Source organism: Mus caroli, unplaced genomic scaffold (genome assembly GCF_978045245.1).
Source record: "Mus caroli unplaced genomic scaffold, Mus_caroli_1 scaffold_10, whole genome shotgun sequence".
In the NCBI taxonomy this organism is placed as follows: Eukaryota; Metazoa; Chordata; class Mammalia; order Rodentia; family Muridae; genus Mus; species Mus caroli.
In genome coordinates, this window is record NW_028227265.1 from 125940898 (window position 1) to 125955016 (window position 14119).

General features: G+C 42.9%; 1 pseudogene; it reads right to left on the bottom strand.

Annotated features, from left to right (window-relative positions):
• Window positions 1-1761: 1761 nt before the first annotated feature.
• LOC110300785 (ATP synthase F(0) complex subunit g, mitochondrial pseudogene) lies at window positions 1762-2075 on the bottom strand (annotated as a pseudogene).
• Between the last annotated feature and the right edge of the window lie 12044 nt (window positions 2076-14119).

Sequence of the window (14119 nt, forward strand, 5' to 3'; positions counted from 1 at the left end):
TATAGAACAGCCAGAACTATATAGAGACTCTGTATCAAAAAAAAAAAAAAGAAAAAAAAAAAAAAAAGGATAAGGAAATATCCAGGTGGAGAGTAGCACCTGAGATTGACCTCTGACCTCCGTACACACAGGTGAGTCTGCAAACATGAAAGGGGTTGGAGCGGGCAGAGGGAAAAGGAAACAATGTAATTATATTTTAATTTTAAAAGAGAAATACTTAGTCAGATATGGTGGTACATACCTTGATCCTCTGTGAGTTCGAGGCCAGCCTGATCTAGAAAGTGGGTTTCAGGATGGCTAGGGCTACACAGAGAAGCCCCTGTCTTGAAAAATCAAAGCCAACAAAAACAAAAACAAACAAACAAATAAAAAAATAAGAGAGAGAGAAAGAAAGAAAGTAAGTAAGAAAGAGAAAGAAAGAAAGAAAGAGAGAAAGAAAGAAAAAAGAAAAAAGAAAAAAGCTGGGTAGTGCCTTTAATCCCAGCGCACGCCTTTAATCTCAGCACTTGGGAGGCAGAGGCAGGTGGATTTCTGAGTTCCAGGCCAGCCTGGTCTACAGAGAGAGTTCCAGGATAGCCAGAGCTACACAAAGAAACCTTGTCTCAAAAAAACAAAAAAAGAAAAAAAAAGGAAAGAAGGAAGGAAGGAAGGAAGAAGGAAAGAAAGAAAGAAAGAGAGAGAGAGAGAGAGAGAGAGAGAGAGAGAGAGAGAGAGAGAGAGAAAGAAAAGGAAAGAAAGAAAGGCTCAGCGGTTAAGAGCTGATTGCTCTTCTAGAGGTCCTGAGTTCAATTTTCGGCAACTACATTGTGGCTCACAACCATCTATAGTGGGATAATGGGATCTCATGCCCTCTTTGGTGTGTCTGAAAATAGCTACAGTGCATTCATCCTATATATAAGACAAATAAATAAAATCTTTTTTTAAAAGATTTATTTATTTTATGTATATGAGTACACACATTAGTTGTACAGATAGTTGTGAGCCTTCATGTGATTGTTGGGAATTGAATTTAAGACCTCTGCTTGCTCTGGTCAACCCCACTTGCTCCAGCCAAAGATTTATTTATTAATATAAGTTCACTGTCACTGTCTTCAAACGCACCAGAAGAGGGTATCAGATCTCATTATGGGTGGTTGTGAGCCACCATATGGTTGCTGGGATTTGAACTCAGTACCTTTGGAACAGCAGTCGGTGCTTTTACCCACTGAACCATCTCACCAGCCCAAATAAATAAAATCTTAAAAAGAAAGGAAGGAAGGAAGGAAGGAAGGAAGGAAGGAAGGAAGGAAGAAGACTTTAAAATATGTAATGTTTCCAACTAACGTGTGACTCTGGGTAAGTCATTCAAGCCTCCAGACATACCTATTTCTATCTGTTAGACAGAGAACTGAGAACAACATGAACCACATAGGATGAAGACTGAGATATAGAACCATCTAAGTGCCAAACCTAAAGACAGAGCCCAAGGCCCAACTAAGAGGTACAGTCAGTCTTTGCCTGCTGTATGTAAGGTGAGGTGATTGTTCCAACACACAAAGAAATTACAATGTTTCTAAACAGGAAGACAAAGCTAAAATGATACAATGTCTTCTGACAAGTTGTGGCTTTTCTTTGTCTTTTTTTTCTCTGGTATTTTTGTTTGTTTGTTTGTTGTTTGTTTTTTGTTTTCAACACCTAGTATTTTATTCAGACAGCAGTCCCGTTACACATGGTCCAGGAACATCCAAATAAGAACTCAAATCGGAAGTGAAAGACTGGTCTTCAAACCTCATAGCCAACAATGCCACGTTTGCCTATGACCTCTCCGATATAAAACCACATCCACACCTCAGTGGCCACCAAACCAGTCAGCACAGCTTCCTTAACTGTAAGGTGTTTGAAGCTACCAGTTTTAGCACTTTGAATGATTTTTTTCAAACTCTGAATAGCTGTAGGGATTTCACCAGGGGTTGGGGGAACCAGCTCAACCTTGGCGTAGTGCCAAAATGTGGCCAATCGAGGCTTCGAGTAAGTCACGGCAGCGGCTACCATTGACGGTGCCTTCTCTGCGAAGTTACGGATGATCTTGGCCATGGTCTAAGGTCTCTGGTATGTTTTATAATCTTCCAACCAGTCTTTCCTTCCATAGGCTTGAGTTTCAGTCAAAGCAAAATCAGGATATTTAAATCAAGGGTCTGACCTCCAAATGCAAGTCATTGTATATTCATGCCCACACATCCGATACATATATATTTTTGAGATAAGGTCTCTCTATGTATCCCTTGCTGTCCTGGAACAATCTGTGTAGACCAGGATGGTCTTAAATTCACAGAGATCCACTTGCCTCTGTCTCCTGAGTGTTGGGATTAAAGGTGCCACCACCAATAAATGAGGTGGTTTTTTTGTTTGTTTGTTTGTTTGTTTGAGACAGGGTTTCTCTGTATAGCCCTGGTTGTCCTGGAACTCACTTTGTAGACCAGGCTGGTCTCAAACTCAGAAATCCATCTGCCTCTGCCTCCCGAGTGCTGGGATTAAAGGAGTGGGTCACCACACCTGCCATGAGTTTTTTTTTTTTTTAATGTGAAAAAAGAATGTTTAAATTGAAGACAGAGCAAGAGGATGATTATTTGAAAAGAGAAAAACTGTTAGCAGAACTCAAGCCCCAATCCCGACACTATGAATGATACTCTGTTGAGGTGGCAGATGGGAAATCTAACATAACTTCTGAGAGAGACTCTACCCAGCCCCTGGAACAGATGTAGAGACCTACAAGCAAACATTGGACAGAGCTCAGGGAGTCTTATGGAAGAGTTGGGGGAAGGATTGGGGGTTCTGGAGTGGTTAGGAACTTTACAGGAAGACCAATAGAGTCAACTAACCTGGAACACCATTCAAAGAGTATACACTAGCTGGATATAGGCCTTACACACAAAAGTAACAGATGTGCAGTTTAGTCTTCATGTGGGTTCCCCAACAACTGGAGCCAAGGCTGTCTCTAAAGCCCGTCTGTGGATCTCTAACTGGACTGTCTTGTCTGGCCTCAGTGGGAGAGGATGCACCTAACCCTGCAGAGACTTGATGTACCAGGGTGGGGGGAGACCCAGGGGATCCTCCACCCTCTCAGAAAAGGGGGGATGGGAAAGAGACTGTATAAGGGAGGACCAGAAAGGGGCGGCAGGGATGGCATGTAAAGTGAATAAATAAATTAATGAAGGGAAGAAAAGAAGAAAGAAAAGGACTTAGGCCAGGCAGTGAGTGGTGTGCATGCCTTTGATCCCAGCACTGGGGTGGTAGACGCAAGGAGATCTCTGAGTTTGAGGCCAGCCTGGTCTACAGAACAAGTTTTGGGACAGCAGGGCTACACAGAGGACCCTGTCTCAGAATAAAAGAGAGAGAGGATCTTACATAGCTCAAGCTGGTCTTAAACTCCCAACACAGCTGAGGATGACCTTGAACTTCTGACCTTTCTGTCCTTGCCTCCAGGTGGTGGGGCGACATTTGTGCACAGCTATGGCTAATTTCTGCGGTGCTGGGAATAGAATCCTGGATTCTACGCTAGCACTCCACCAACTGAGCCTTATCTTCAGCTTTTTGTCTATCTTTCTTTTCCTCTTGAGGCAAGGTCTTATGCTATAACTCATGATGACCCCAAACTCTCTTTTTCTTTTCTTCCTTTTTCTTCCTTTTTCTTTCTCTTTTTTCTTCTTTTTCTTTTTCTTTTTCTTTCTCTCTCTCTCTTTCTTCTTCTTCTTCTTCTTCTTCTTCTTCTTCTTCTTCTTCTTCTTCTTCTTCTTCTTCTTTTTTGACAGAGTTTTGCTGTGTAGCCCTGGATGGTCTTAAACTCACAAGAGATCCTACTGCTTCTGCCTCCTGCATGCTGAATTAGCCTCAAATCTTCAATCACTTTTCCTCAGTGTCTTAGGTGCCACCACCTGTCCTTGTATCTCCAGATGACCACCCACAGCTACTGGCTTTGTAAGCTTATTTTAATTACACAGTAGTTTTATAGTAGTTCTCCCTTTTCCTGCCTCTAACAAAATAAGTAAAAGGCAAGGAGACACCCAGTTCTTTCTTACTAATACAGTTTTCCTTTTCAGAGCTCCCAAAGGAAAGCAGCATTCTTCCCACCAGATTCCTGGATACTGCAATGGGAGCCCCCTAGTGGCAGAAGGTAAAATAAGACCTTGATTAACTTAGTCCAGATGTGAAGCCTTGGCTTCTCAACAATGATCAGCAAGGCAACAAATCTCAAAAGGTGCAATAGTGACACTTCATTTTTAAAAAAGATTTATTTATTTTATATGAGTATACTGTAGCTATCTTCAGACACACCAGAAGAGGGCATTGGATCCCATTACAGATGGTTGTGAGCCACCATGTAGTGGCTAGGAACGGAACTCAGGACTTCTGTAAGAGCAGTCAGTGTTCTTAACTGCTGAGCCATCTCTCCAGCCCCTTAAAACTTTATTTTTTTTAAAAATTCTCTGTGTAACCACCTTGGTTGTCTTAGAACTTGCTCTGTGGAGCAGGCTAGCCTCGAACTAACAAAAGTCCATCTGCCTTGGCCTCCCAAGTCCTGAGATCACAGGCATGAGCTACAATGCCAGTGACACTCATTCTTCTTGGTAAACAACAATTGTCTAATTGAACTCAAGGCCCTCTCAGTAAGAGCCAAATCACGCCTTGTACTGGTATCATACATACATAGCCAGCTTCCCAGGGTTAGTGAGGTCATGGATCTTACAGGAGAATTTATAACTGCCATTTTCCTAAACCAGCACAATTCTTAACTGCATTCTAAACACTAATCCTTACATCTACAGATAAGTGTAGCTCTCACCATTCATCAAAGAAACTTCTCTTCCCAGCAGATGGAGACTACTCTAGAAAGCCACAACTAGTCAAACACAGAGTCAACTAATCACAGGTGCCCTGCTCCACTCTACACCTACATTACAACTCCTGCTCCCAGATGGAGACTACTCTAGAAAGCCACAACTAGTCAAACACAGAAACAACTAATCACAGGTGCCCTGCTCCACAGCTACACCTACATTACAACTCCTGCTCCCAGATGGAGACTACTCTAGAAAGCCACAACTAGTCAAACACAGAAACAACTAATCACAGGTGCCCTGCTCCACAGCTACACCTACATTACAACTCCTGCTCCCAGATGGAGACTACTCTAGAAAGCCACAACTAGTCAAACACAGAGACAACTAATCACAGGTGCCCTGCTCCACTCTACACCTACATTACAATTCCTGCTCCCAGGGCTCAGGGAACATTGTGGGAAAGAGAGCAGAAAGACCGGAAGAGCCAGAGGACCAGGACGTGCACTGTGAGACGGTGTCTCCTAGCAATGGCAGGAAGTTTCACTTATAATACCCCAACAATATGGCTGTCAACACAGGAGATGAGGAACTAGAACACCAGTACACAATGCCAATATGGAGTGGGGATATCTCACCACAGGGCCACAACCCCAGACAACTGCAAGCAACTAAGGAATGCTGAGAGCAGGAGAAACAGTCTATCTAAGGGAAGAGTCCCCAGTTGGTTACCCACTGCCAAGGGATCCACCCTGAAATCACATGCATACAAGTAGCAATAAAGAACTGGGAAAGCTATGTTTGTATAGTTATGTGCATGTGCATTTCCTATTGCTTAAGTCTGTTTTGTTTTGTTTTGTTTGAGACAGGGTTTCTCTGTATAGCCATGGCTGTCCTGGAACTCACTCTGTAGACCAGGCTGGCCTCAAACTCAGAAATCTGCCTGCCTCTGCCTCCCAATTGCTGGGATTAAAGGCGTGTGCCACCATTACCCGGCAAGTCTTTTTTTTTTTTTTAATGTAACTTTTTTTAAGGTTTAATTATTTACTTTTATATATGAGTACACGGTCACTGTCCTCATACACACCAGAGGAGGGCATCTGATTTCATTACAGATGGTTGTGAGCCACGATGGGAATTGAACTCAGGACCTCTGGAAGAGCACTCAGTGCTCTTAACCGCTGAGCCATCTCTCCAACCTCTGCTGCTTAAGTCTTAAAGCAACTTCTTTTTTTTTTTTTTTTTTCTCTCTCTCTCTCTTTCAGTGTTAGAGAATCAAAACCCAGCATGGAGGCTGGAGACATAGCTCAGTGATTAAGAACACGTGCTGTTCTTGCAGGGCTTTGCAATTACACACATGGCAGTTCACAGCAGCCTGTGACTCTAGCTCCAGGGGATCTGCTGTCCCTTCTGGCCACAGGGCTCCTGCACTCACAAGTGTACACACAAACACACCCACACACGGAAAATCTGGTGGGTTTTAGTGTATTTATAGAATTGTGATACAGTGTGATGATCAACCTCAAGAATGTTTCCTAAGTGGGTGTACTGGCTAGTTTTGTGGCAACTTGACACAGCTGGAGTTATCACAGAGAAAGGAGCTTCAGTTGAGGAAATGCCTCCACGAGATCCAGCTGTGGGGCATTTTCTCAATTAGTGATCAAGGGGAAAGGGCCCCTTGTGGGTGGGACCATCTCTGGGCTGGTAGTCTTGGGTTCTATAAGAGAGCAGGCTGAGCAAGCCAGGGGAAGCAAGCCAGTAAAGAACATCTCTCCATGGTGTCTGCATCAGCCCCTGCTTTCTGACCTGCTTGAGTTCCAGCCCTGACTTCCTTAGTGATGAACAGCAGTATGGAAGTGTAAGCTGAATAAACCCTTTCCTCCCCAACTGATTCTTGGTCATGATGTTTGTGCAGGAATAGAAACCCTGACTAAGACAGTGGGGATGTTTGACTCAGTTGGTTATCCCATCACTTGGGAGGCAGAGGCAGAAGGGTCAGGAAGTCGAGGCCAGTCTCAGCTACATAAGGCCCTGACTGAAAACAAACAAATAATCAACAATAGAAGCCCAATAATTTAACGCAAAGCCTTGGATTTCATCACGACACAGCATAGTCCAGGTGTGGTGGTACACACCTGTCATTTACACACTCAGGAGATAGAGGCAGGAAGATCAGAAATGTAAGGTCATCCTTGGCTACACAGATCTGTCTTGTTACAATAAAATAAAGTGGCTGGTGGGATGGTTTAGTGGGTAAACCTCCACTTTCCCCACACCTGACACCCTGAGTTCATGCCACATGGTGAGAAGAACCAATTCTGAAGAATCTTCCTTTGACCTCTACACCTGTGTGCTCAAGTGTTTGCATGTGCATACACTCACATAAACACACACCAAACCACACACACACACACACTCACACATACTCACACACACACACACACACACTCACACACACACACACACTCAAATTTTGAGTCAAAACCAGAGGGAGTGGAGAGATTACTCAGTGGTTAGGGTACTTGGTGTTCTTCCAGAGGAACTGAGCGTTTTTCCTGGTGCTCACGTGGCAACTCCCAACCGAAACCTCAGTTCCGGGGAATCTGCTGCCACCTTCCGGTTTCTTCGGGCACTAGGCATGCATGTTGTGCATAGAGACATGTAGACAATACACCCATAAACATAAATTTAAAACACATAAAATAAAGTTTAAAAAAAAAAGAAGCTAGCCGGGCGTGGTGGCGCACGCCTTTAATCCCAGCACTCGGGAGGCAGAGGCAGGCGGATTTCTGAGTTCGAGGCCAGCCTGGTCTACAAAGTGAGTGCCAGGACAGCCAGAGCTACACAGAGAAACCCTGTCTCGAAAATCCAAAAAAAAAAAAAAAAAAAAAAGAAGCTGATGGGATTAGAATGATAAGAGAAAGAAGACAGTTATGATGGAGGCATTGACATGTGGTAGAACTTGGACTGAGTTTTCATTAAAAAAAAAAAATTTATATGTACCAGTATTTTACCATGTGTGTGTCTACCATGCCAGAGGAGTCAGCAGAGGCCAGAAGAGACATCTAATCTCCTGAGGCTTACAGAGAGTTATAGTTCGAGTCCTATGTGCGGAGAATTGAACCCAGATTCTCTGCAACAGCAAGGAATCTCTTAAGCATGGAGCCAGCTCTCTACCCCCCAACCCCACATTTGCATTTTAATCTGCTCCTTTGTCCCTGAAACGCAGTGATTCTGAGGGTTTAGGCTCCTTGGGGGCTCAGAGGCAACAGCAGAGGGGAATCTCCGTAGCAGTTCAGGAAGGACTCTTGCTGTCCCTAGCACAGATGTTTTAGGACTCCATAAGTTGGCCAGTCTGAAAGATTGTGTTGCTGTGTTTGGAGGAAATAGTTCAACACATAAGAGTCACCAGACACGGGGCTGGTGAGATGGCTCAGTGGGTAAGAGCACTGACTGCTCTTCCGAAGGTCAGGAGTTCAAATCCCAGCAACCACATGGTGGCTCACAACCATCTGTAACGAGATCTGGCGCCCTCTTCTGGAGTGTCTGAAGACAGCTACAGTGTACTTACATATAATAAATAAATAAATCTTAAAAAAAAAAAAAAAAAAAAAAAAGAGTCACCAGACACCTTTGTTCATGGTTTAAAACAAACAAAAAGTGGAAGTCACCCAAGAACCTCCAGTGGATAATGGATAAATAAGATGTCGCCCATTCACACAATGAAACATCACTCAGCTCTAAGAAGGAAGGAAAAGTGAGCCACGGAGTGAAAATGTGATGCTTGGTGAAATCAGCCAGACTCAAAAATACACACTCAGGAGGATTCTATGCACAGTAGATCCTCAGAGTTGTCAGACCCATAGACAGGAAATACAGTAGTGGGTACTGGGGTCTAGGGTGGGTGGGGAATTGGTTCTAATGCTTTGAATTAATCCAGCCCCCAAAACCAGGAATCTGCGTGTCCAAATGCTGAAGATCCTTGCCCCCAGTTGGTTTTTCATCGATCAATAAAGAGCCAACAGCAATAGTTGGCAGAAAGACTGAGGTGGGACCTTTTAGATTTGTGCTGGCCAGGGACCAGGAGAGAGGAAGGAGGAGAATTGCCATGATTTAGAGGGAGACGGACCAGATTTAGAGCTGCAGAAGGAAAATCATCTGAAATAGGTGAGAAGGAATGCGGCCCCTGGAAGGGCTGCCCAGAAGCGTCTTGGACAGCATAGACTACAGGACTGCCCAGTAGGAGCCAGGGCAACAAACACAAAATATAGAATTAGAGGGCCTTAAGCCAGGAGTACCTGAGGGAAGTGTGTGCTAACTGTGGGGAGGATTAGAACTGCCCAGCCTTTGAGCTAGTCACGGCATGTCAAAAATTAACTGAGCTGGGCGTGGTGGCGCATGCCTTTAATCCCAGCACTCAGGAGGCAGAGGCAGGTGGATTTCTGAGTTCGAGGCCAGCCTGGTCTACAGAGTGAGTTCCAGGACAGCCAGGACTACACAGAGAAACCCTTTCTTGAAAGATGGCTCAGCAGGTAAGAGCACCCGACTGCTCTTCCAGAGGTGCTTAGTTCAAATCCCAGCAACCACATGGTGGCTCACAACCATCCGTAACAAGTGACTCCCTCTTCTGGTGTGTCTGAAGACAGCTACAGTGTACTTATATGTAATAAATAAATAAATCTTAAAAAAAGCAAAAACCAAAAAAAAAAAAAAAATTAACTGACCTCTGTGTGTGTATCATTTGCTGATCTGAAGATCTCCTGGGCAGGTACAGTGAGTGCGCGTGACCCACCGGGAGCAAAGCAGTTAGCTAAAATTACCGCTGCAGGGGGACATAGGAAGTTAGTGATTAATGGAAACAGATTCAGCTTGGGAAGATGGAAAGGTTCTGGAGAGGGACAGGGGAGATGGCTGCACAACTCAAATGTTAACAAACACTGAGAAACTTTACATTTCAACAATGGTTAAGAGGCTGGAGAGGTGGCTCCGCAGCTAAAAGCCATCCTGCTTATGCTGGGTAGTTTTTGTCAACTTGACACAAACCTAGATACACCTGGGAAGAGAGAATCACAGTTGAAGAGTTCGAACTGCCTTCACTGAGTGGGCTTGTGGGCATTTTCTTGACTGTTAATGATGTAGGAGGGCCCAGCCCTGTGGTGCCTCACCTAGGCAGGTGGGCCTGGTTTGTATGAAAGCAATTCATACAATCTGAGCAATTCAGTGGCCTTTGCTTCTGTGTCTCTCTGCAGGTTCCTACCCCTGCTTCCCTAGTGATCGAGTATGACCTAAGCATTGTATGATGAAACCGCCCCTTTCTGTCTTCCCATGGCCTTTGGCCATGGTGTTTATAACAGTAAGAGAAACCCAACTAGAACATTGGTTTTTCAGGAGATCTGAGTCAGTTCCCAGTGACCATATGGTTCAGCTCACAACTGCCTGTAACTCCAGCTCAAGGGGGGATCTGACCTCTGTGGGCACTTAAATGTGCATGCACATATTCCCATGCAGACATATACACATAAGTAAACACATATATAAATCTCTTTTTCAAAGATTAAGGTAGGGGCCAGCAAAATGTCTCAGGAAGTAAAGGTGCCTGTAACCAAACCTGATGGCCTGAGTTTGAGCCCCAGGTCCCACAGGTGAAAGGAGAGAGCCAATACTTGCAAGCACTTCCACTCAACAAATCATAGCTTGTATGCACCCCTGCCACAATAAATAAAAATGCAATATATTTAAAAAAAATGATTAAGATGCTACATCTTAGGAGAGATGGCTCGCAGGTTAAGAGTGCTGTTGCGTTAGCTTATGACTTGAATTCAAATTTCCTCAAACCAAGAAAGACAGGAATGGGCAACAGAACACTTGTAACAGTGCTATGGGAAATGGAGACAGGAGGATTTCTGGGGCTTACTGCCACCAGCCTAGTTCTATGTTCCATGAAAGACTCAGTCTTATAGAAGTAAGGCAGAAAGTAATAGAGTAAGACATTGTATATCCTCCTCTGGCCTCTGTGTGTGCTCAAGTGCACATGTGCACGCACATACACATGCCAGTTCATTTGATTCAGTATGTATTTTTCCAAGGTCTCTTTCACCAGGCCCTAAAGAAATTCCTCGAACTTTCCACTGCTCCATCTGGTCCAGCCTGTGGCCAAGGCCTTGATTGGAGTCTTAAGGAACCCAGGCCCAGGCTGTAGTCCCATACAATGATATCTGATGAGGCATGTGTCATAACCAACTTACTGACCCAGAAACTTATGTGGTTTCAATGTGAAATGTCCACCTAGGCCCACATGTTTCAATACTTGTTCTCCAGCTGGTGGTGCTGTGTGCCCTTCTCCCAGCCTTGAGTTGGCTAAACAAACCTCCTCAGATACTGGAGCCAGGCATCTGGCCTTGCTACATTTACATCTTCTTGCCAGAGAACTGAGACCTGACCATCCATGTTTAGATGCTGAAGAGTCTACTTTGCAACTCAATCCAGCTGAAACAAAGAGAACCCAGCTGAAACAAAGGGATGGGTCCTTGAGTTTTCCCATATATATATTCAGTGCCATTCATTAAAATCTGAGGCTTGATCAGGAACCCAGTAACCCGTGGCTGCTGGTAGCTACAGGTGGTGCCCGAACAACTGGCTTGAATATGGAAAGAACAACTGAGGGACACTGTCTTGGTGGGGCCCCACAGAAAACAGAAGTAGATGGTATCCTGCACAGTAAGCATTAATGTTAGTGCTATAGATTTCATCTTTTGAAGGCTGTTGAGTGAAAGGGTGCAAAAGGATAGAGGCTAGACTGTCAGCATTGGCTCAACGCTGATATCAGCTAGTGGTTGACAGTGGAAAAATGGGAGTGAAAAATTCTAAACAGGCATTTGACCACAGTCAAGTACTGCATCAGGCGAGAGGAGTAGGACATAAAATAAAATAAAATAAAATAAAATAAGTAAAAAATAAAAAAAACAACTGATGCTGGGCATGGTGGCGTACGCCTTTAATCCCAGCACTCAGGAGGCAGAGGCAGGCAGATTTCTGAGTTTGAGGCCAGCCTGGTCTACAGAGTGAGTTCCAGGACAGTCAGGGCTATACAGAGAAACCTTGTCTCGAAAAACCAAAAAATAAAAAAAAAATAATAATAAATAAATAAATAATAAAAAAAAACTAATAAAGGGAGATGCTAGATATACAAGTGACATGAAAGAGAGAGATCAAGAGAGAAGGAAAATGGATTTTGGAGCTCTCCCAGGGACAGAAGGAAATCAGGAGACACCCTGCTTTCTCTCTGGCCCCTACAGGAGACATCCTTAGTTCTGGTTATATCAAGTTCTCTACCCTCTCTGTATTGTCTGTGTTTGGCGCACCAATCTGTCCACATGTCAATGTGTGTCTGTTTTTGTTTCATTGTTTGAATGACTATTGTTCTATGTTTTATGTTGAAAAGAAAAAAATGGTTAAAACTTTATCTGCTGGCTATCCATCTCTTGATTCAGTCTCAGTTTGCACAGTGGAGGCTGATTTAAGTTGTCCCATACCCTTAGCCAGGAGTCAAGCACAGCAGAAGCCCTGCTGAAAAGCTCCTTTTAAAAGAGGCCAATAGCTGCTTAGTTCTAAGACAAATAAGCTGATAGTTGTTTTTTTCCCTAGAAAAATCTCTGCAGCTGTGATTACTGGGTTTAGCAAATGACAAAGTGCTTTTTCTCTTGAAATTATAGCTAGAAAAGGTAAAATTTCTTTGATTGGTCTAAATTTATAAGATTCGTCTAGCCGCTTATTTTACTTATTGTTACTCAGTGTGCCCACAGCAATTCTTTGGCAAAGGGAGCACTAATGTGGATTCATCTTTCCTCACCTCCAGGTGAAGTTTTAACATCCTGTTATGATGCTCTTGTGGTGTTAATAAATTGTAGGATAGAATCATGAAGGTGCTTTTGGAAAGAATGTCTTAAAAACCTGACGTCTATTCCTAGTTTCAAACAGCAATTAAATTGATTATTGCAGAATATTGATATTTAGCCTATTGCATAGTAAACTTTTTAGGCAAAATTGATAATCATTATCCAAAAGACAAGTTGTTAAAATTGCTCCTATGCATGCTTTTGTATTTTCTGTAAATGTATGCATGTATACACCTATAAACAATACATCTACTATATTTAAAAACAGTCCTTCTATGGGAGAGAAGTATATGTGATTGGATCACATGTTATTCTTTTGAGATTTCTCCTGCTTCAGCACAGATAATTGAATTGCGTGCCGTAGTCAGTGTTTTGAAATGTTGAAAAATGAAGCTTTAATTTGTATACTGATATGTATATGTATATGTGTGTGTATATATATATATATATATATATATATATATATCCGGGCTTACAATTGCTTGAAATTGTTCCTTTTTTAGACACTGCTAATTCTCAAATTTTGCAATTTTTTATGCATATACAACTCAAGTTACAAGAAAATACTGTTCCTTTAAAGGACTGTCTTTGGACATTTAAAAACTCATCCTGGACTGCCTCGACAAGACCCCTTAAGGCAATGCCACCCCAGATTTATATCCCAGGCAGATTACAGGCCTTACACAAAAGCAATTGGTTATATGATCTCATTCTTTACATCATCAAAATAGTAATGGCTTGAGATAATAATTTGGTATTCTCAGAGATTCTGCATGTCAAATTGTAAAGACTTGTTCTCAGTGTCCTCAGTTTCTACCTGTACCACATAATGGTGTTAATTCTTGAGGAATTATACTTAATCAATTATTGCACAAGGATACTCATTTCTGATTTTAGAAAAATAAAATATGTACATGTGACTATTGACACCTTTTCATGCTTTCTAGTTGCAACTGCTTTAATAGGAGAAGCAACAAAAACTGTAATTAGTCATTGCTTGCATTAATTTTTTTTTATATGCTTGGTGTTCCAAATCGGATTAATACAGATAATGGAACTGGCTATTATAGTCAAGCATTTGAGATGTTTTGTCAACACTCAAGGACAAGATATTGTGGAACTTTTAAAACAATATCTTTTGGACTAAAAAGAAAGTTCTAGAAAGTCCCATGGATTCCCATGTCTTGAGCGGAGGTGGTAATCTTTTAGGACTTAGTTTGTAGTATACACTGTCACACATAGCTCCTGCACACAGTAGGACTGGCTGAGGTGCATAGGCTGTAGGAACTTTTTCATTTTGTGTAAGTGTATATGAGAGGTAGTATGCACTCAAAGAGTGTAGGAAGAGTAGGAGGCCAGAAGAGGGCACCAGATCCCCTGGAGCTGGAGTTACAGTCAGTTATGAGCTAC